At 41.8% G+C, this 23,311-nt stretch overlaps 1 protein-coding gene across 9 annotated transcripts in view; it reads left to right on the plus strand.

The window, feature by feature from the left end:
- The window catches only part of snx19a (sorting nexin 19a), a 103,200-nt gene that overhangs the window by 46,827 nt on the left and 33,062 nt on the right, over positions 1–23,311 (plus strand). For all 9 annotated transcript variants that reach the window (XM_037120636.1, XM_037120632.1, XM_037120634.1 and 6 more), the window contains one exon: positions 1,277–1,380. The gene's annotated coding sequence lies outside the window, so the exon portion shown is untranslated. The remainder of the gene's footprint in view (positions 1–1,276; positions 1,381–23,311) is intronic.

A 23,311-nucleotide genomic window follows, 5' to 3' on the forward strand; every position in this document is an offset into this window, starting at 1 on the left:
TCAATAAGCCATATCAGCCTTACGCGTTTACAGTCGTAGCCTTCCGCTGCGTGGTGGGCCAAGTAGAGTTTCTCATGGACTGACAACACAGCTGTACGCCATTCGTCCGGTCTGAAAGACGGCTAATGGGACAAAAGGGCATGAGTGAGGAGAGGGAAAACGAGGGGAGAGATGCTCGCTGAATCGCCCAGCCCGCCCCTGAGCAGGACGGGGAGCACCACTCTTCCTCTCTGCTCATAGCTGCTTTCCCCCGGCCCTCAGCCATTTTGGAGAGAGGAAAAAGTGGCTGCTTTCTCTCTCCCTCTCTCACTACGTGGCATAGCTTTGGAAAGGCTTCGGCTGCTGTATTGTAGCAGCAGAGAAGAAACATTTTGCAGCTCGCACTTGGGAAATAATATGTTTGCAGAGAAAATAATTCTGACGCGAAAACAAGCCTCTTCCATCTCGACTTTTTTTTCCTTTTTTTTCCTTTTTTTCTCTTTTTTAAACAAATTTTTGTTTCCCTTGCATTCAGCTGCTAAGCCTCTCTCCTCTTTGCTCTGTGCACTTTCACTCATGCTGTGTCCTTTTCTTTAATAACTTGCGCTCCAGTTTTGTTGGCTGGTCCTCTTCCCCTTGTCTCTTTTTAAGTTATATCTTTTCTCATCTCTCAATTTGATTTTATGCAACAGAGTGTAAGACAAAGGGATATGTCTAAATTTTGGCAGCACTAAGAAGAGACAGAGCTGCAGCCAAGGACCCTGCTGGGATCCAAAAAAGCCAAGCAGAATGAAGCACCAAAAAAAAAAAAAGGAAAAAAAAAAAGAAAACACCACCCTTTCCTTTGCTTGGTCACAAATTCCACTTTTTCTGTAGCCAGCCCTGCGCTTCGACTCCTCCTCATCCACATCTTACCGCATTCAACCTTTTGCCATTTCTCTCTTGCCGTACCTTTTTTTAAAGGCGATTTGAGGTTTTTGTACCCCGGAAAATGGGCACTGGACAACGGGTTAGGAGGGCGTAACAGAGGGAGAACGAGGGGTTGTTCTCTTCTTATTTTTGCATGTGATTTAGCAGTTTTTGTTGTTGTTTTTTTTTTTACTGTTCTTGTTATTGAATGTTGTTGTAGTGCTTGTAGTTTTACGTCCTTTATGTGTTTTAAGGGTGTGCGTGGGTAACCACGTGTCTGTGAATGAGGGGTTTTGGGAACGTGTGTGCACCGGTATCTTATCAGTCAGCGTTAGACTTTCTGTTCTGCTCAGTCAGTTTTACATGATTTGTATGTCTGCTTTTATAGGTTTCTTGATTTATGCTGAAGCACTGGCCTACACTACAACTCAAGCCTGACTCCATCTGATTCCAGAGGATGTCTGACCATCAGTTCCAGCATGTGCCCTACTGGTATGTTGGCGATTTACAATACTTATTGTTTATACCTGTGCCTCCGTTCTGTGTTGTTTCTGATCCGCACCATTGGATGCGTACTTGATGATTTCTTCATAGTGCATGTTTTTTGATGTTGTTCGTGGCAGGTAGTAAGGTCATGTGTTAGTACATAATATAGAAATGCATAATTCATCAGGTCATTTTGCCACATTTTTTTAAACTACTGGTTTTCTTTTCAAAATTAAAACTGGCGTCACATTTTCTATTCTATACTGGTGCAGTTAAATATGATTTCTTATTTATTCCTAGTTTAGAATATTTACCTCAAAATGTTGTTTTCATTGTTGATTGTAGTTATGCTTGGTTCTTTTGCTGAGAATACAGAGCATCTTGTTATGGTCTTTGAACATTTCATTCGTAATGTGTTATTTTATAAAAATCTCATGCCGCCTACAAGGGCGTTTTACAGCGCACACACTTATTTTCTGCATTCAAATAATTAATTCGCAACATGCATAACATCTTTGTCTGTCCAAATATAAAAGAACATGCAGACATTATTCTGTCTGACATTTCAAAAATAAATGGTGACCTCCGAAGAATGTGATCAGTAGGTTACACAAACACACCGTCCATCTCACAGTCATGTGCTCTGGCCTGTTCACTGTACCATGGTTTAATTTCAAGGCTGTCTTGTGCAAAATGCATAAGCAGGAAAGATGTTTTATAGCTACAACACACTGAAACGGTCTTATTAAATCTGAAACAACAAAAATACATGAAAGGAACAGTGTTTTATTTTCAGCACAGAGAGGGAAGTATTTATTTTGAAAAAATATTCTAAAAGCTAAAATAGACTGAACCCGTTAATCTTCTTGAATACGTTTGAAGATATGTCCATGTACGAAGTTATAAACATTTTAACTCTGGTCCATGATAAATACTGTTTTCTTCTTTGTGGAACATTTGCTTGAACGCCCACCGAGTTCTGTATGTTGTGTGAGTTTCGTCTTCCATATTTGCTCTTGAAGGGGTACTGCCAGCTGCCACAAACCCGTAGATCCGAACTTGTGGTGACTGGCTGCACAAGCTCGTATCTATAGGTATGTGTCTTCCTGGCAAATACAGCACCTGACCTATGCCTGTAAGAAAGACAACTAGCTCAATGTAATAATCCTCAAAGCGGGTTTTGACTTAAGACTTTTCAGACTTCATTGCAGATTGTCCATTAATGACATCAAACTGTTCTTACCTGTGTTCCAACGATTGAACAACTTCGACCCTGTTGGGAGGACACTCCCTACCAAACTTATCCCACGTGCCCCATCTTTACGCAGTGACCCCACCCAAAGTGGGAGGGTTGGATTATACTGTATGACTTCGGAAATCATGTGGTTGAATTAGTCCACTGGGTCAGCGCTTAAGGACAGCATTACAGCAATACTGGCTTTACAGGATGTTTGTATAAAATTAGTTATTGGTTTGTAAAGCGATGGATTGACAAGACGCAGACTTTCCCATCTGGCTATTTTCACCTGATGCTGTTTTTTGAATTGTCTTTAAAACAAAACTAGCCATTGATATTATGATATAGATCACACTATACTGTAAAAACACATCAGCCTTAATAGATTTGGTCCATTTTGTCCCCTTGAAAGCAGGATTTCCGCGGTTTCCTCCAGTGTTCCGCAGGTTGAGGTAGTAGGTTGTATAGTTCAGAGTGACACCACAGGAGATAACTGTACAGCCTCCTAGCTTTCCCTGAGGAAACACCACACACACTCTGGACTGATCGCCTAACACCAGCTGCAATATTTGACTGGTCAGTTGGTTGTAAATGTCTTTATATGACGCGGTTTTATATCTGGCCCTAGAATGTTGATTCAAAATTTACGCAATTTCTTTTGTTTCTTGCAACACTTCACATCTTTTTTAAAAGACATAAGAAGAGATTAAAATTTGATTCACAGACTTGCACAAACATGGTAAAAAATGTGTTCTCATGTGACGTTATTTGTCACATGAGACAATGATAAGACAAATTTAAAACAATGACAGAGCAGAGGACACCTAGAGCGAAAATGTTTGGAAATTTGGGAAAAGGCACCAACATGCTGCTGCAGCGAGGTCTGTGGGCCGCTCTAATGAAAGAGATGCCACTGAAGGGAAACACCATACAGCCGCAGGGGGAAGAACACGGTCTTGGCAGCCAATTATGTACAAAGTTCAGTTTCACTTAACCAAAACGATATTTTCCTCTGCGCAGCTATGTGGTACAGACACTGCTGTGATCAAAACACCCAGAAACAACTTTCACTGGTTCAAACCAAGAAAACCACAGACCCCTGAAATCATCTCTGTCCCTGACAGCAATGTAAAATACACTGATTTATTGCTTTATTTGAGGCACGCTCAAATGAATTTCTTTTGCCTTGTTGCAAACCGTATGACTGCTTTCCACAGACATATTTTAGCTGCATAGTTTGTGATCGCTGTCTTATATTGTTTGACCCTGAATGTGACGTACAGATGAAATCGATGTTAAAAGAATGCTGCTTTTTAAAAATAAAAAGAATTATAGTTGCCATTAATTATACCGCAGTTGCCGGATTTTGTGAAAAGTAGTTATTCCTGCCATATTTTTATTTGCACTCCCATAAAAGTATGTACACATTTGTACAATTTTTACGTCTGAACCAATCAAATGAATAAAAGGTGCAAGTGGACGTAGTCCTGTTCTTGGGAACCATAGTGCGGTGTGCAGATGTGTAGAGCATGGAGTGGTCTGATGATGAAAGACTGTTTCCACTTAAACTCTTCGCTCTCTGTCCCAAGGCCACCGGGTTCGATGGAGGTGGAGCAAGGAGCTCTGTGGGCCAGAATGAAGCAGGGGCCCCTGGTACGGGGCAGCTTCTGCAGTACAAGAGAGCGAGTCAGTTACAGTAGAGAGATACGACATGATTCTAACCATGTTTTGGGTTTCTTTTTTCTCAGCGCGGCTTAGTTTGTTTTTTTTCAAGGCAAGGTGTTTTTCATTTCCATCCCGGTCTGTGTGAGATGTTTTTGATGTGGCCATGGGGTAGTGTGTTACAGTATACAGCAGGAGGCATACAGGAGCTCTCCCTGGTGACCCCCCCAGCACACACATATGCACACACACAGACACGCACATACACACACACACACCCCGCCCTCCTTGTGGAATCTAAGTGTAGGTTTTTGTCTTCATTGAACATTTCTATAAATAGTGTTTAGCTGTTTTAATGTTAGTTCTGCATGTTGCTGAATCGATGTGTCAGCGTCGCTTGAGAGAAAGTGGAAGTATTGAAAGGCATTTTGCAAAAGATTATAAGAGCACACCCTTCACTGCACTGACGTGCATGTGATGTGTTGAGACACCACAGCATGTGATGTCCGTGACCCAGAGAATTGCATTTGCTTTACAGTACAAAAGTGCTGGACTAGAGTCAGACAATAAGTCTCTGATGATAAAGAAAAACGTACATGAAGTAAGAGCTTTGTTTTTTAATTGACCTTGAAATGACAGAGAATAAACTCTTAAGGAAATCCCTGTAAACCACTGGTAGGAAACAGGGGTGGTACAGTGGAACCACACAGGCTATTTTTCTGCTGTCACTGATTTCAACCCATTGTGTGTTGTCCGTCAGAAGAACCCTGTTCCGATAATTCCCCTTTTCCCATTTGTCCCGCTTTCTTACCATCTTGTCTCCCGTCCTTTTTTCAAAAGCCTTTTCTGCTGCCTTCCAGCAGTTAATACTGATAAAAGTATAAGACAACCACACCACCAGGCTTCCAGTTACATTTCCTTTACCACTTCCTGAAAGTGCCTTTTTTCTCCCTTGCACCCTCCTTTTCTCTCTCTTTATTTATTGTTTTACCGTATTTATATAATGTGATTTTTTTTATTGTGTATTTAGTGACATTATGTACACAAAAAGGACAAGAAACAAGACAAAACAGGACATAGAATACTAGAATACGCAAAATACAATTTGAAAAAAAGCAGCCCAACCACCAACCAACCAAGAATAAAATCATTGAAAGACAAAATTTAAAAAGTAGTAGGCTATAAGATATGCTGAAATGTATGAAAATTTAAAAAAAAATATCCAGTGATATGCTAAAAAGTCTGGTGCTGACATGCTTTCAAGACTTTTTTTTTATGTTGTCGCTGTTTCTTGCAATTCAAGGAGCTTTACAAGGCCAAATTGAAGAAGAAAGGGTGGTACCAAGCTTGCAAAAAGAAACATTTGGGAATATATATATAGGAACGCATTTGAATAGATGAAAGTTTGAGGAAGGAGAAGAACATTATTAATTCATACTGAGCTGACACAAGGGAGCAATAACTTTATTTCAGCATGGAAGACTGAGCTCTTTCTGACCAATAATAGGCAAAAGGTTAGTTGAGAAAAGACTGCGAGAGCTTGAAATTGTCAATGAAAAACATGGGGAGAGTTTGCAAGGTTAATGATGTACAGCAGGAAGTTGTCTGCATTCACTGAGACCTTTGTTCTTGTCCTTTTGTATAAATACCTAATATTTCTGTGTGACGTCAAAGGGCAAGTGATGAAAGTACACTCGCTGAGGCAAACAATAGGGTGAGAGATGGCACACAGAACCACAGCCTTCTTGTAACAATCTAGAAAAGGTACTGATTATTACTGACGGTGTTATACATATTGAAGAGACAAGAGAGGTCTGTGAGAGCTTCATTAATTGTATGAACTTCTCACCAAAGCCAAAAGTTTCAAGGGTATAAACAAGTAGCTCAAGTAGTAGATGCTTTTTGGCATCTCAGGAAACTTATTCAGGAACAGAGGGATCTGACAGTCAAACAATTCACTCGTATTAAATAATTTTAACAAAGAATATTTTTGATGACGCCTGTTCGGCAAGAACCTTCAGTTATTTTTCCATCTATATATATTAGTGAAGTAACAATCAACAGGGTCTTCAGTTTTTTTAAGGACAATGGAATCCAGGGCCTCATGTAATGTTTTTAGGAAGAATTCCTGATTGAGTAGACATGTTTAAAGTGAGTGGTGCGACCCTCCCCTGGAAGCTTTTACAAAATCCCTCTGATGTAGCTGTCAGGGCCTAGAATCTTATCTCTTCACATGGCTGTTATTGACTCACCTCTTCAAGCACCACTGGGGCTGTCAAGAATTTCATCTACACCTGCAACCACTTTAGGTTGAGGTGGATTTAAAAAATATTTTTTGGATTTCATCGGCACTGGCCTTATTCATGACATTTTTAAAAAGGGCTAGTAATCTCCTGAAGTATGGAAGACAACCGTTCAAGTAATGAGAATAGCATTAGCTAGCTTGGCACAGTCCTTAGATATAATAATGATGGACGCAATTGTCTTGCTGCTTGGAGCCACGATTCTGGTGGTCGCAAGCTCCCTGTCGTGGTATGTGCAGAAATCCCAGATATGCCTTTTGAAAAAGAATACTTTAATTTAATACATATATTCAGTTAAAACTATCAAAATAAGTATTTAGATTAGGAATACTTGCATTGAAATGTAATTTTTGTTTCATCCTGCTACTTAGTCACATTCATGCATGTTGTGCACGCATACATCATCCATGATTAGTTACAGGCTAAACTTAATCTTTAAAGTGATGCAAAGGTTTATTAATGGTTAAAAAATACTCCAAATAAACACTCCAAACTAAATGAGAAGCAAATTGTAGATCAGGAGGAGAGGAGAGCTCATAGCTACTTAAGCGGCTCCACTAAAGTGTCCACTGCACCTGCAAATGCTAACGATTGCAAAACCGTCAACTGAATAAAACCATTAAAGTTAGCAAGAGCTTGTTCAGTCTCAACATCTTGCATCCCTGCCAACAGCTGCACTAATAGTGTTGCTGGGTGGCTCCAGCTCTCTGGAAGTTGTATAGATCATTGCCAGTTGCGGACCAGTTGAGTTTCCCCAGTAGAGTGATACACAACTTTGCTGGGTAACGAAAGGTTTCTCTTCTTTACCATCATGGTAGAGACGTCCTGATAAGATGTTCCACACAGAGGATGATTTAGCCCAGGTGGGTTTTCGCTTTGCCATGCAAAGTAATTTTGCAGTGTGCCCTCTTGGTCTCTTGGTGTGCCCACAAGACATATTTTTCCTTGATCTGTTCTGAAATCTTGAGATTCTGTACACTTGGCTTGGAGGTCTCTGGCATCAGATTGGAATTAATCACTGAGAAATGTATTGATCACTGCTCATCCATGCACCTGAGTATGATGACATCTGCTCATCTCTCACAGTAGCATTTTCTGTCTGTATTCCAAGAACAGACACTGTCTTTGTGCAGATGTTACTTATTTTTTTTGTACAGCCTGGCTCTATCTCTCCGGTGGCTGTGCTAGCATTAGCGCCACCATTAGCACTATAATGATATTATCGTCTTAGTTGAAGGCTTATGGATCAGAGGCTTCATGGTTTGCTTTCAAAGTCAGTCAGTCTGCGCTGTGGCAGTTTATTTCAATTTGGAAAACTGATGAGGACTGGAGGATGAAATCGTCTGTTTGTATCAGAATTATGAGGTCACCTCATGGAGCTCAGTGAAGTTTGCCTACATCTCTTCTGCGCAACAGCGCCCCCCCCACCCCCACCCCCTCCTTTTCTCTTTCAGTCTTATCCCCACCCTCCTTTCTCTCCATGAAACGCACGCTGTAATACCCACTCACTCTCGCAGACACAGAGGGAGAGAGAGACAGGAACAGAATACCGGACTTGCCGACTGGAGAAGGATTTTTTTTTCTTTTCTTAAATGAAAAGGAGCTTGAAAAGAGACATTGTAAGACAAAAATGTGATTGCCTATCTTTGCCTTCTTTCTTTCCCTCCTCTGCTACTGTATGCTCTTGTTCTCTTGACTACTTTTTCCCTTCCCCTCTCTCTACCTTTCCTTATCTCTCCTTCTCTGCATATCGCAGGCCTTCAGAGTCTGTGATTTCAGCTGTGGGAGGAAATGAATGGATGATATTTATTTCTCTTTGCCCGCTCTGATACTGCTCTTTCGGCATTGTGTGTAACAGGCAGAGGGGGCAAGCACAGGCTCTACAGTTTCTCTGCCCTGGGGACTTGAGTCTGCAATCCATGAAGCATGCAAGGCAGAGGAGGGAGAAAGAAAATACAGAGGCACAGACAGAGAGGTGTGATACAGCGAGACTAAAGCGCAGAAAGAAAATGTGACACAGATGGAACCAGGAGTCAGACAGACAGACAGACAGACAGACAGACAGACAGACAGACCGACAGACAGACCGACAGACAGACAGACAGACAGATAGACAGGGGAAGAATAAGATGGGTAGTAGTGTCACATGGAGAAAGAGGGGTGAGTAGCAGCACTACAGCAACAGGCGTTACACATTTTTTCCTATTATTCACTACTGTGGCCTTTTTGGCGCTCTGTGCCTGAGCTTATTTTCATAGCTTTTAACCATATCTGCAAAAAAAATGAGATAATAACAAGATCTTCCTTTTGTTTTTTAGTTTTTTTCCTAAGGTCTGATATAAAGCTGTGATTTCTATGGAAAACTTTAAGGAATGCAGAAAATTTGGGCACGTGTCTGCTTTATTGGATTGCGTGTGGCATGTGCGGCTTTCTTTTAATTCAAGTAATGGGCTATGTATCGAGCCTGAACTGACCTTAACTAAACACTGCTGGTCTTCTCTTTCCTTCCTCTGTCCTTTTTCTTTCTCATTCTGTTTGTCGTTCGTCCCTGCTCTCCTGTACTGGTAAGCATGCATGTAGCCGCAAAGGCCCATTGATCTGCTCTTTCTTTCCCTTGTGCATGACATTTTTTCTACTGGTGCCTGTTACATTGCGTCGTCTTGCATTCTTACTTTGTAAAGACATTTATATAATTGATTTCTGCATTTTCTCTTGCTGCTTTATGTCTTCATAGATGCTTATTTCCTCCGTAGTTTCCAGATTTACTGTCGTGTCAGTCATTCTTCATATTTTTCTGTTTAAACCTGTCTCTCTTGTATTTCTCGTTCACCTACGTTAACCCTTCAACCTCACACCTGCCCTCCCTTTCATCTCTCTCCCTCTCTGTCTCTGTATCTCTCTCGCCCGCTCTCTCTGGCCGCACATGGTATAGTCTTGCATGTCTGAGCAGCAGACGGCTAGACAGCAGCAATCTGCTAGAGCAGCCTCATGTGCTAGTCGGAATAATCCATTCAACAAAGCCTGAGCTAGCAGCACTAAAAAATCTATTCCTCTTCCTCTCCCTGTCTCTTCAGCTTTCCGTTTTCCTCACAGATCTCTCTCTTATTCCATCTTGTCTGGCCCCATCCTCCCCTCCTCTGTTCCTCTTGCTAGGCTCACCGGCGCAGACACACAGAAAGGAGAGAGGACTGCGGCAGCCTCAGCCGCCACAGTCAGCTGGGTGAGTTTTCTCTTGCCTTACTCGCATCTCGTCTTATCGCCCTCCCAGCCTCCCCATTCCTCCTCCTCTTCATCTCGTGGGCCGCCAGGTCTCATTCTGTCTACTTGACAAATGAGCTTTTCCCTCCATAAAGTAAGAGGCGCATGATTGACAGGTGCGGTCTCAGAGGACTGACAAGCCTGGCGTGACTGGGGATGGGATCTCTCATAGGGCGAATGTGAGTGGTAAGGAGCTTTGGCTTTTTTAGTAATGGGGAGGGATTTTTATCTGAGTGAGACCGTGGTAGTATATTTTTGGTCTGTGCTGCTGTTCTTGTTGTCTGACTGGTGCTGCTGCACGAGTGCATGGTGCAGGATTTAGGTATTTTAAGTTAAAAAAAAAAATCAAAGATGATCATAACATGGCTCGGCCAAGCCAGGCTGTGGCAGCGACAGGGAGGCCAACGCACACTGAGGCAGAGCCAGCCTTATGAACATCGTGTGATGTTCAAGTGCAGTCTGTCTGGGTGTGTATGACCATACAGTGGTGAATACAGCGTGGTGTGTACTGTATGTGTGTGTTCACTTGCGATGGGATGTGGTCAGTTTGTGATTTACAGCATGAATCGGTGATTGACTAATGAGTAGGATACCATGATACGTACATGTGAGCGTATGATGGATAAACGAATCATGTGCGGCTAAGGTTGCGCAGACCCCGATTTGCCGAGACCACACTGGACTTAGTGGCAAAGCTGAGACTTAGGGCACAGCACAAAGCCAGAGAGAGAGGAAGCTGCCATTGTCTGCTCCAGTCTCTGCCATAGCGCTCATGCAGCAGATGATCGACTGTGTGTCGCATAGGAAAGGCCAGACGAAAAAGCGATCTGTACCTCTCTCATTCCCTGAGACCCTAACTTGTGACGTTTTGCTGTGATGTGCACGGGTTGGGTTCTTGGGAGCTGCGAGGGGCACTCACACATCTCTTGAACCTGATGCAAAAAAAAAAAAAAGGAAAAAGACTAACATGGCGGAAAAGACAGAAAGCGCAACGAAGAAGGGATTCACTTTTTTAGCTAGGCACGGTGACAGGGAATGTTCATTTAATCCACCCACACAGCGAAAAATAGAGATAGAGGGTGAACTAAAAGGAGGAACATTGGGTTTCTTTCAGAATATGGAGGGTTTTAGACCCAGAGGCAGGCACAATGAGTGTGGCGCTGGGTGGGGGAGAGGGGGCAGATGGATAGAGGAATGTGGATATGAAGGACATGTGACTGGGATGGAGGGATGTCCAGACAAGGTGGGGTGACATGGCGAAACGCTGTTACATTTACAGTATCCTCGTTTTTCTGGGCAGGTACAATGAATGAGTGAGGAATTTGTGACTAAGGTTACACCCACAGTGACTAATGTTACACATGCTAACATAGACAAACAGCACAAGGACTTCACTCAGGCTCTCACACACTGCACTGTTTGTGCTGTATAGACATATAGTCATACGTTTGCGGTAATAGAGTGACGATATATCAGTGAACATTTGTTCATTTGTATGCAGCAGGAAAAAGGACACTTAGGATCACTTACTGCAAAGTGCGACTCGCTTTATGAATATAATGGTAGTCAGAGCTTCAATGTACTGTATATTATAAAACACACAAAAGTCACAAATCCATCATGACTCTTCCTATTAGCACTTGTCACAGTGTCCTCAGGCTCTTAATGCTTCATCTTGAGAGCAACACAAAGTACTGGTTAGAGCGTGACATTGAAAGCTCAGTACACTTGTGTTTGACCTCATACAAATTGCCATCTCTCTATTTCTATACTGATTTGTGCACGTGTCTTTTTTACATGTGAATAGAAGATGCTAAACAGGGAAACCTGATGTAAGGTTAAGTGAAGTTATAGGATACTTGTAATTGTCATGAATGAAATGCAAAATGACAGTATAAGGCTGTTGCCGTGTATAGTGTGTTTGAATGGAGGGTAGAATGAGCAGGGCAGTATTCAGTTCATGTTTTGCTGCATGTGGGTCTCACAGTTCTCCTTAAACTACAGTTTAGTGTGTTGAAATGTGTCTGGAGGCAAATGTCTGTTTCTATAATTGGTCGGTGATCTGTGATCACAGTAACAGCTTCATTTCCAGCTCTCCCCTCCCTTTATCCACACCTACAGCATGTTACCCTGTATACGCCTCCTCCTCCTCCTCCTCCTCCTCCTCCTTCTTCTTCTTCTTCTTCTTCTTCTTCTTCTTCTTCTTCTTCAGCCACTCTGAAGTCGCTCTCTTTCAACACCCATTTGAATAGCGATACTTTCTGATGTTTTGTCCTCATTCTTTCATTAGTTTGGATAGGAGGCGATGCAGTGATTATGTGTTTGAAAGACAGGTAGCTTTGAGATCTGATTCTATTTTCAGCTTTGATAAGGAGGCATTTTTAGCTATGTCAGATTGAACGGTTGAAGAAACAGCTGTCTTTTTTGGATCAAACCCCCCCCAGCTTGAGGAATTTAAGGATTCATTAAATCGGCATTTTTACTATGTGGTCCAATGCTTCTAACGAGAAATGACTTCTGTAAATCTGCAACTCATTGGCATTGTCATGCACTTCAGATCTTATTGGGAGTTCTGCTCCTCAGCTTGGTTTGGGTTTACTATGTGAGCTCATGTAATGCAGGTTAGCCACATGTATGTAAGACTAAACATGCATTTGATATCTTGGTGTAAGTCAGCTCTAAACCTCCTCATTCTGCAGCAGAGCCTGACAATAAGTATTCTGTATAGTATGATATGACTGCAGATTTCTGTAGGATGTCTGACCTTTCATTGCCCGTGCAATCATACGTACATTGAGATGATTTAGCTGCAGGGGTTAGATGTTTATTTCTGCATTATTGTTATGTCACCTATTTATATGCATCTAAAGGAGAATACGTGGGGGGAAAGGCTGTAGAAGAAGATCATCTGTGCATTCCTCCCAGAAAAATTCCTTGTTTTTACATTCATGTATTTGGTGGTTGAATGTAAATGTAGTCATGTGATGTCGTCTGAGTTCAGCAGGGGGCTCCTACTCAGAGCAGTAGGTCATGGTGTCAGTGTTTGCCTTGTTCAGCAAAAACATGCAGAGAAAGTGTACATCCAGACGGACTGCGAGGAAGAGGAAACAAACGAGAGACATGGCGAATATTTGTCGAGCGCAGATATTGTGTTTGGTTTTGAAATGTCATCCTCCGCTCTGACAAAAAACAAGTTAATCACTGTGAGTAATATGAAAGCTTCCGTGTGTGAAGCTCAAGCATTCACGCTGTACTTCCATCGCTGTATGTGTGTGTGTGTGTGTGTGTGTGTGTGTGTGTGTGTGTGTGTGTGCGTGCGTGCACACTGCACATTATTAAGACCTCCCACCGCAGCCTTGGCCCCCCGGCCTCTGCTAGGTTTTTTTCCAACTTGTAAAATGGCTGACCACAAAAAAGACTACAGATCTTTCGGTGTCTTTCACTGACATCTTGCTTGGTGTGAATGTAGTCTTACTTATTTGTATTTATTTTACAGTATTACAGTGTGCAGCCAGGTACAGCACACACAGCTCATCCTGCAGTGGTAGAAATTGATTGATGAGAAACAAAGCGAATATAAGTACGAGAGGCTTAAGCCGAGCAGATGTTATACTAATATGTTACAGCAAAATCTAGACTGCATTACACATGATTATTATCATGGCCATGTTTATTCAGATAGATTTTTACGTCATGGCTGAGCCGGGGATGTACAGTCGGTTCAGTTGAGGACTCGCCAAGTAATGAGGTAATGTGAGGATGTGGTGGCAACAACAGGGTTTAATCAGCCATGTCACAGCTTTAATCTTTGATTAAAAAGCAAGTTCAGAGAGGTTTCAAGACAGCTGAAACTGAATCAGAAAACATAACACTGTTATAACAGATAAAAAGTCCACATTTAGGGGTATAGTGTAAAACCTGTATACCCTTATAACATGGTAGTGATTTTCTACCATGAACACTGGGAGCATACCTCAACATTTCGGCTCTTTTTCATGTCTGAATGCATGAATAAACACATCTGTTATGTGAGTGCACAGCATATGTCAGTGGGTATAGTTTTGTCAGCTTTATGTCCTCCTACATCTGTCACTTCCAGCTCTTCCCCTGCGCTGTGATCTCACTCACGCTCTTACTGAGTCCTGAGATGCCCTCTGATCGCTGGATGAGAGGGAGGCTGGACTCGCTGCAGTATCTTTCTGTCTGCTGCCTGTTACTGTAGCTGCTGTTGCTCCGCTGGCAGGAGCAGGTGTGTCTACCTCCTGTGCCGCCCCCTCCTTCCTGTTCCCTTATCATTGCAGTATGGCAGCTCTGTCTGGGAGGCAGCCATTCCATTGTTCTCGCGCCCCCTTCACCTATCGGTGCTCCTGTGGGTGCCGGCTCCGCTCTGCCCGCCCCACCTTGTGGTGGGGACGGGCTCCAAATCACTGTGATACTTGGCACCGAGGTGCCCTGAGCAGGTTATGCTTACTGCTTTCTGTCTCTTTTCTCCCTGGACAGAGCTTACTACAATCTCTGCTGCAGACCGCCGCCATCTTGTTACTGCTTGTGCTGCAGGTCTGCCTTCCTCTGCTGCACTCAAACCAAATCGTCGAACCCAGCCTCAAGTGTTTGCCAGCGTCTCTCTCCTGCCACTCTTGTTTTGCACAATGTTCCCCCGCACCCAGCTAACGGACGCATTTTGTCGCTGCACACACCTGGAACTTTTAGATGGAAATTATACCTGGAGAGTTTGCAGTAGGGGGCTGCAGATACTTTAATCTCAATCTTGCAGCAAATGTATAATTACTATCTCAAAAAGGAATGTATGTCGCTGTCAACACGTATTTAAATGCAGACTGTGTGTCCAGTTCGCAAAACTGTTGCGAATCTTACTGTAGCTGTCACTAAAATAACTCGATGATAGTTAAGCATAACAATAAACAGCCACAGCAAATAAGTATGAAAGTAAACTTATAGTTATGTCATTTTTTTACAAATTATTTTCTGAAATAGAGGGCTATCTACTTTTTTGCAGGATGTTATTGTTGTTGGTGGTGTTTTTTTTTAGGAAAATATGCATCACAATTTGCAGGCATTTTTTTGTGTTTTTTAGTTCATGAAGCCCAATGAATGCTGAGCACATGAGCACACATATTTGCAATGTGTGTGTGTGTGTTGTGTGCGTCATGGAGGCAGAGAGAGAGAGAGAATAAGAAAGTCCTCATTCTAATTATGTTTGGCAGAATCTGTGCCGTGTGACCATATGTGCACAGAGCAGACTTCCATCATAAAACGACTGCTTCACACATGCTGACAGTCGCTCTAAACACATGATTTTCACACAAGTCTGAGTGTAATTAGATTGTACAGATGAGTTATTCACGAATATCTGCTGTTATTTTTGTATTTTTGTAGTATTACTATGGCACTACACCATAGTTTTCTCAGTAGAATCAGGTAGAGGTGAAGTACGAACATTTAAAAAGACAAAGGGGACAAATTCAGAAAGCGCTGTATAGTCTGGATGTGGTTATGCTGTATTGAACTGTGCTTTGGATTTGAGTAGGTGGAGGCCACAGTGATGCAGCAGTGAGTTCAGACGGTCTTCAGTCCTCTCAGACTTGCTGCCAAGAAGAAACTAAACTAATGCAATCATAAAGAGAGAGTATGAACACAACAAACTGTCCCTCAAGAATACTGCCATACATCTGAGCTCACCTATTTTATTTTTCGATCTTGTGTCTCTGCACATACTGCAGTTTGCTTTGCCTCAGGGTTAAAATGTTGTTGGCATTTATCTGACAGTCGGTAAAGAATAGTAGAGACAGTCGTCTGCTCCATGTGTTAGTCAGTCATGCCGAGAATATGTATATAAATGAAAACTCTCTATCCAAATTGTAGAATCTGTCCTTAAATGACCTCAAACTCACAGCTATCGACAAACACAGTGCTGATGGACAAATCATTAATTGTAAGACAGATGCAAATAGAGGCGTTAACAAAATGACAAGAGTGCTGCACCAGTGTTTCCCACAGGATTTTGTGAGACTATGGTGGGTGGACCACGGGCCCTGCAGGGGGGTCCGGGGCCCTGCTAAGTTAAATACATCAATCTGGTGCACTTATTAAGAGGGCGATATTATAAATATCATGGAAAAAATGAGAAATTGTTGAAAATATTCAAATATAACTCCGAGCTCGGCTTTGCTGCCTGGTAATTAGGTAGGTAATTATCGTTTTTCTTTAACAGTACACCTTGGCTATACACCATTAACACAAGCCTGTAGGCGATAGTCATCATCAGTCTACTGTAACTAAACTTTGTTTCGGATAAGAGACTATCACTGTCTTGTTTTAAAATGATACTTTATTATGTGTATCAGACATAATAAAAACACAAGTTGTTTTTCAGTCTCATGTCTTGTGTGCAGAGCCACAGAACAAGGCTGGTAAATAAAACAAGGAATACAATTATCAGCTAATTATTACTATATCTCACTGCGGTTAGCTAGGTTGACAAGACAGACTAGGGACAGATAGACTGCAAGCTAACACATGAAACTACCTGAAAGCTGTTCCTGTAAGTTGTGTTTTTTCCTTGTCATGACCGTTGTTCCACCTCACAGTTCAACTTGGACCAGAGTTTGTGTGTGGGTGGGGAGAGCTTGACCGACTGGGAATGAAATATGCTTTGCTGAATCAATGACGCAAACAGAATTTTAATATTGATTGAATATTATGAGAGGTGAAAAGTACTTTTGGATCTATGTGTGACTGTGGCACAATAAGTTAGACTTTGGCGGGCTGCCAGAGTGGAGTTCAGTAATGGGAAACACTGGATTTACAGTGTAAAACCAGTCAAAAACAGCAACACATGCTGTAGTTAAGGGCCTTAAGAAATTGACCGTCACAGTTAACAAAACATTTAACATATTCACACATGCATTTTGTCAGGATCTTGTGTTTCTGTGTTTGTCAATACCCTGCTGTCCAGGAACGGTCATAATGGGCAACAGGTTTCCAGAACACAGGCCATTACTTATATTGTGGTGTTAATTATTTCACACCACCTGTTTTTCTGTCTGTCGGTCCACCCATTTTGGTCCAGACTCAAATATCTAAGCCATTTTTGATGCGTTTTTGTTTTTTTACAGATACCCATGGTGCCCAGAGGAGGAATCCCAATGACCTTAGTGTTCGATTGAACTTTCCACACTGCTAGCAGAGAATAGAAAAGAATAGAATATAAAATACGTGATTATGTTTTTTATTTAGTGTATATTCACCTGAAATTAAGAATCATTTTGTTTATGTTGAACATTGGAATGCATTTTTATTTGATATCTACAGATATAAATGGAGTCAGCCATGTTTCTACAGCAGCAAAACAGTGCGCAGCACAGCACTCGTGTCATTGCTGCTTGCTCAACTGTGCACCCATGTGCATGTTTGTCTTAAAATGAGGTGTGGTCAGGTGCTTTTTGGTGCATTGCTATTTTGAGGAAGCAGAAAGATAGTACACCATAGACCCAAAAAAGTTGAGATAGTGAACTTGTGAACACTCTGCTTTAATGATTAGAGAGGATGCTTTCAGTCATTTTAAACATTTCTCTGCCAAATATTGTGGCGCTTTTAAGCATCCAAGCTTAAATCTTCCATTCTAAACTTGACAGGACAGAGGAAACTTTCCAGGGGAAACAGAATTAAACTTGCAGCTTCTAATTAAAATGGATTTGTCTGGAGGACGGTTGCCACACTTTAAACAATTTCCTTTTATGGGCCTGGATTTAAATAATCAATGACGTTAAGCTCATATGTAAATTTGCACACAGGCTCTGGAGACACGCTTATCTTTCTGCTGCTGGGGGATCACTGCAGGTATTGTAAATAATATTTTCCTCATTAAAGATGTCTTATTTCACCCACTCACATTCCACCCACTGTTTATCAGAATGATACATTTTTGTGACCTGCCTGCCCAATCTGCTCATCACCGTAACACACACACAGCAGCACACCAACTCCTCCTCAGTTAAATACTGGTGCACTACTGGTCCACTATGAGGACGAGTTTAAATAATCTGATTTATTCACCATTTAACTTTTAATTTAACAGGCCTAAGTGCACCTCAATAGACATATCAGAATATTGTCTCGTTGCCTGCTGCACAACAACATTTAATCTCATGTTGAGCTGACAGTGCATTGGTGTTGTTTTTTATTGATATTAATTCCTCTCTGTTTTTTATCTACATTTTTTGTTTTCATGTGAAACATAGTGTCATTTTAATGTGCCGTTCCACCTGTACTTATCACGTATCGAATACATCCCTGACGTAACTGTGACTGTAACTGTTAGAAGAGCTGCTGTCACATCGTCATCAATATAAAGAGAATAAGAGTGCAGTGAATTATCTGGAGAGTAGACGTAGTTTGCATGACACGGTGCTGTTTGTACGAGGAATGTGAAAAAGATTTCAGGCACTCGCCGATGAAGGCCAGATGTTTGAAGTTATGCATAGGAAGTCAGTTGTCTACAGTTGCTACTGGGTATGACAGTGATGCAGCCAGGCACCAGCACTGGTATCTACTGTATAATCAAATATAAAGAAAGGCCCTCTGACAGGTTATGTACTGGATTTAACCAGTATGTGCTCAGACCTAAAAAAAGGTCTGCCTCAAAGAACACCACATATTCAGAAATGCATACATTAAATTGAATAAGTGAGTTTCATGTTTGCAGATAGACTAATTCTGTTTCTCATAAAGCAGAATTTACTGAGAAATGGTGCTGATCACAATGAAATGAAAGAAATATGTTGCTTTTTAACTCCTTTACACATTTCTGGTTTATTTGAAATCGCTTCAAAGTCTTTCACACAAGCTGAGAAAGAGCTGAAAAAGAAGGCCGATTTCAATCAGCTGCTTAATTCTTCTGTTAAAAGTTTTTTTTTTCTTTTTTTTTTTATGTTGAAGGACACGGCGGTAACAGTTCTGCACATTTCTACACAGCAGCCAGCACTGAAACTCATCTCCTCCTCTTTTTGTAGCCCTTTTCTCCCGTTCCTTCTCCCTGCTTTTTTCTCATCATCTTACACACAGTTGCACACACACACACACACGCACACACACACCCAGGCTGTCTCTGTGTCTCCAACATGCGCACGCACACACACACACAACACACACGCGCACACACACACACACACACACACACACACACACACACACCGTCTTTTGTTTGGATTCAGACGGCATTGAAGGCAGATCCTGTGGCCCTTCTGAGGAGAATGTTAATATGCCCGCTCTGGTCTCTCTGGGGATACAGCGAATGGACTCTGGCTGCTAATGCACTGCCACACTAACCCCGCTCACTCTTCTCACTCAGTCATCGACAGCAGCATTACTGCGGGGACCGAAAACTATTAAACTGCAATCACAACTGAGATGCATTATTAAAAGTTGCTTGAAAACCTATTTTCACACAGTAGGTGCCTGTGTCTGCAGAGTCATGCAAGGATGGCTGTTTGTCATGTGTACTTAACGGAATTCTACAATATTTAACATGTTTTCGGTCTTTATCTGTATGAGATACAGAAACAATTCAGCATATGTTGGACACTCTCAATCCAACATGCTTAATTCATATGTTTTTACCGACTAAAGCAAGATCACAATACCCTCACAAACAGCTGTGTTTGCAGTCTTGCCAAGTTGTCTGAAGGGTTAAACTCAGTCAGATTCAAGCAACCTAAACAATTTGGCTAAAGAAAGGAAATATTTTGCTTGTGGTTTGGTGAAAGAAATGTTTTCACTAAATACTTCCGCAAAGAAATCCCTCTGCTTGAACTGCGGTCACCGTCGTTGAAGGCAGATGTTGCCCATTTACCAAACCGAGCGGGTCCATGAATCATCTGTTCGTTCAGTTATTTCATTCAGTCTAGAAAATCAAAAATGAAGACGGATAAACAGATCAAGATTTCTTCATCCAAAAACCGAATATATCAGTTGTCTTCCTTTTTTTTTTCTTTTTTTTTTGACTTGAAGAAGTGTGATTTCACAACCGTTTGCAGTGTTTCTTCAACCCTGAGTCCAAAAAAAGTTGCTTGGACGCTCTTTAAAATGTAAATATGAACAGAATGCAATCGTTCTCAATGAAACCGTTTACCGAGGAGTGTTTCTGAGCGCGTATGGTAATATACTTTATCCAGTCATGTGTATCACAAAGTGTTGAGCCTCATCCCGTCCTTGCTTGTGAAGGACTGAGCCTTTTCGAGGATACTGCTCATGATGCTGTCATCTGTTACCAGTGAACCTGCTTACCTGTTGAATGTTCCAAACAGGTTATTATCGAGCATTTCACAACTTCCCCTGTCTGTTGTTAATCCCTCCCCAACTTGCTGGCATCAAATTCAGAATCAACAAATATATTTACAAAAGCTAATGAGGCCAAACATTAAGATATATTGTCTTTGTACTGTTTTCAATTGAGATACACGTCAAATAATACCAGTGAATTATTGTGTTGTAGTACCTCAACAGATTCTGACTGGTCATTCAACTGTCATGCCATCATCAATCATGCAATGAATAAATAAAAAAAAGAAAATCACAATCAAGGGGTTATGTTTTCACTCGTGTCCATATGTTTGTTGGTTTTTCAGCAGGATTTCAACGATTTGGTCGCAGGATGAGTCTCAGCCCGGAACAGATTATCTTTTGATATAGATCCTGATAAAGGAACAGAGCCAGAACATTTGTTTCTCCCATTCTTAAAACATTACACGATACAGTGGGGCACTTTTTTCTAAATGTTTGCATGGATCATCATTCGAGAAAATCAAGTGTATTTCAGTTGCTGTGAAAGAGTACAAAAGCGCTCTGGTTGGCCTTGATGGAGGTATACGCTCTACTGAGTGCCACTCTTGTTGAGATGTTGCATTTACTGAGAAACACTTTTCTTTTAAACAGTGTTCTGGAGACATTATTTTGAGAGCAGCTCTGCGAACAGCCTGTTTATTCAGTTATGGAATATATTACCACATTAATGTTGTGAAGATTTAAAATTCTGAATTTGAAGTCTATGAAACTACATAGTGCATTATGTTGTTCTGTATATCTGAGGCTGTAGACCCACAGATAACGTTTGACAAACCAGTTTCAAATCAAGGTCCAGTTTCTCTTGTGTTCTGCAGCTCTCGTCCTCAGCAGTGCGTCAGAAAACGCTGCGGTCACTGAATGCACCGCTGTGGGTTCAACATGCAGCCAATCATGTGTCAAAACAGAAAAAATGCCTCACATTAATAAAGTTACACGATGAGTGGCAGCAGACTTTTGCTGAATTACTCCGCATAGTGGAGTTTTTCTTTTACTCATTCATTCCTCTTCCGTCTGTTTCCCAGCTGTGAGCAGGGAAAATGCAGCACGCCGTCCTCCCCTCTCCCCACCCCGTCCTGCTCCCCGTCAACTGAAGCCCTTTCATAATGAATGGCAAGGTACGATAATAGCCTTCAGGTTGCCATAGAAATGAGACAGGGGCCCTGTATGTGATTTTCTTCCCTTTTTTTTTCCTCCAAGCATGGATGACATGAGGACTTTGAGGCAAACCCCCCTCCAGCCCCACCCTCACCCTCACCCTCACAGGCAGCTCCGCACTCCACTGCCATCTTCTACCTCCCCTCACATCTTTTCTTGATCAGCGTTTCTTCTCTCCTCTCGGTTTTGACGTGTTCGTATGAGAATCGTGCGAGTTGAAAGCGATTAAGCAGAAGACCGTCGTCCATATGTGACAGTGTTTTTATTCATACATCACTGGCAAGTCCAGTCAGTTTTGATACCCGAGGCTCTGAGGTGATCCGTGGTCCGATCACAAACACCCCGGGCAACTGTGCAAAAAAAATGAATCTGATGCCCGAAGAACGATCCACGATTTGAGGGAGCAGATGGAGCTTCTCTTTTTTCCTTTTTTTTTTTTCTTCCCCCGCCACGCGAGGCATCCCGCCCAACTCAGGTCTCCTCCCTGCATTGAGCATGTCGCCGCAGCTGCTAGCGTGGCCTGTTGAAAGTGAGCTCTTGTGATCTCAGCTCGCCGCCGACAGCTGCTCTCAAGCTAAACAAAGTATTGATCCAGGCTGCCGTTTTCACACTCGGGTGTCTGGAGGTCGGCGATGATCTCTGATGTGTTTGTGTCGCGTTTGTGGTGTCAAGGGGCGACATGGTGATAAAGTGATGACTTCACTGTGTTACTTCTGGTGCGTGTGCGTGTGCCACCATTAGACCCCCATTAGACTGTATCTACTGTATGTGCTGTATAAGTTACAGATCATACAGATGTGCAGGTGTAGATGTGATGTGTGAAACAGACTTTTGAGTTCAGGGTTGAGTTTAATAAATCATCAAAAGGAAGCTTTAACCACCAACAGTTCAGATATGATTACAGGTACGTAACCTTCATCAGGTCGTGTTCATCAAGTACAAACAAACAAGATATGTTGCTGAAAGGGTTTATTAAATTATAAATCAGTGAGCAGAAAATGATTAACACGTTTAATTGTTTATGAAGCGAAAATTATTTGCTGGTTCTGGCCTCTCATTAGGAAGATTTGCTACTTTTACATTTTTACATTTTTTTAAAGGAACTTTAAATTTAACATATTTAGATTTTTGCGTGGACAAGACAAAGAATTTCAGGATGAGACCCTGTGCCTCAGGAACCTGTGACGGTACTGTTTCATGTTCTTTCATCCATTCTCTGGTATCTAATTGACTGAGACCAACAGATCAATCACCAACCTGAATGGCCCTCAGTAGATCGCAGCTGGTCCCTTGAATTCAATCAATATCAAATAAAAACTGTATTTGAATCCACTAGATCAGGATTTTTAGATCAGCCACCTAAAAAATATTCCGGATTAACGGAAATTACAAAATTCAATGGCTCTGTGTGATCCTGCTGACAAACCAACCAACAGACGCACACAGGTGAAAACATACCCTCACTCATTTGTTGCAGGCCTAACATGGACCTCAGCTGTTTGATGGTGAGGTCCAGGTCCTCCTCAGTCCTTTGACAGCCACATATCAGGGCTCCAGACGTTTTGCGACCACTTTTGTAAACGAGCGACTGGCAAATACGTCCCTCCCTGATTTTGACCATAATCGTTGTCATTCATCACAAGTCACACCGCAGGAAGTGAACGTTTGGTTTTGGCCTCAATAGCACAAAAAATAACATTACATGACCAATCTGATCCACTTCCCAAATAAATAACAGTTACTGCTGCTGAACAACAGGTTTGTCGCTCGACCCAGGAGACTCTTAAAACGCTACTTCACCATTGGACTGTTTCTTTTAAGATAAACACTGTTATTTCTGTAAATTCAGAAATAAAGTGCTCCTTTAACTTTTCAAGTGCTACTAGTATAAAAAGGTTAGTCTGGAGCCCTGCACGTATGCATGTATAGGTTTATTGTATAGTAGAAATGCAAAAAAATG

This window comes from Acanthopagrus latus, chromosome 13, assembly GCF_904848185.1.
Source record: "Acanthopagrus latus isolate v.2019 chromosome 13, fAcaLat1.1, whole genome shotgun sequence".
In the NCBI taxonomy this organism is placed as follows: Eukaryota; Metazoa; Chordata; class Actinopteri; order Spariformes; family Sparidae; genus Acanthopagrus; species Acanthopagrus latus.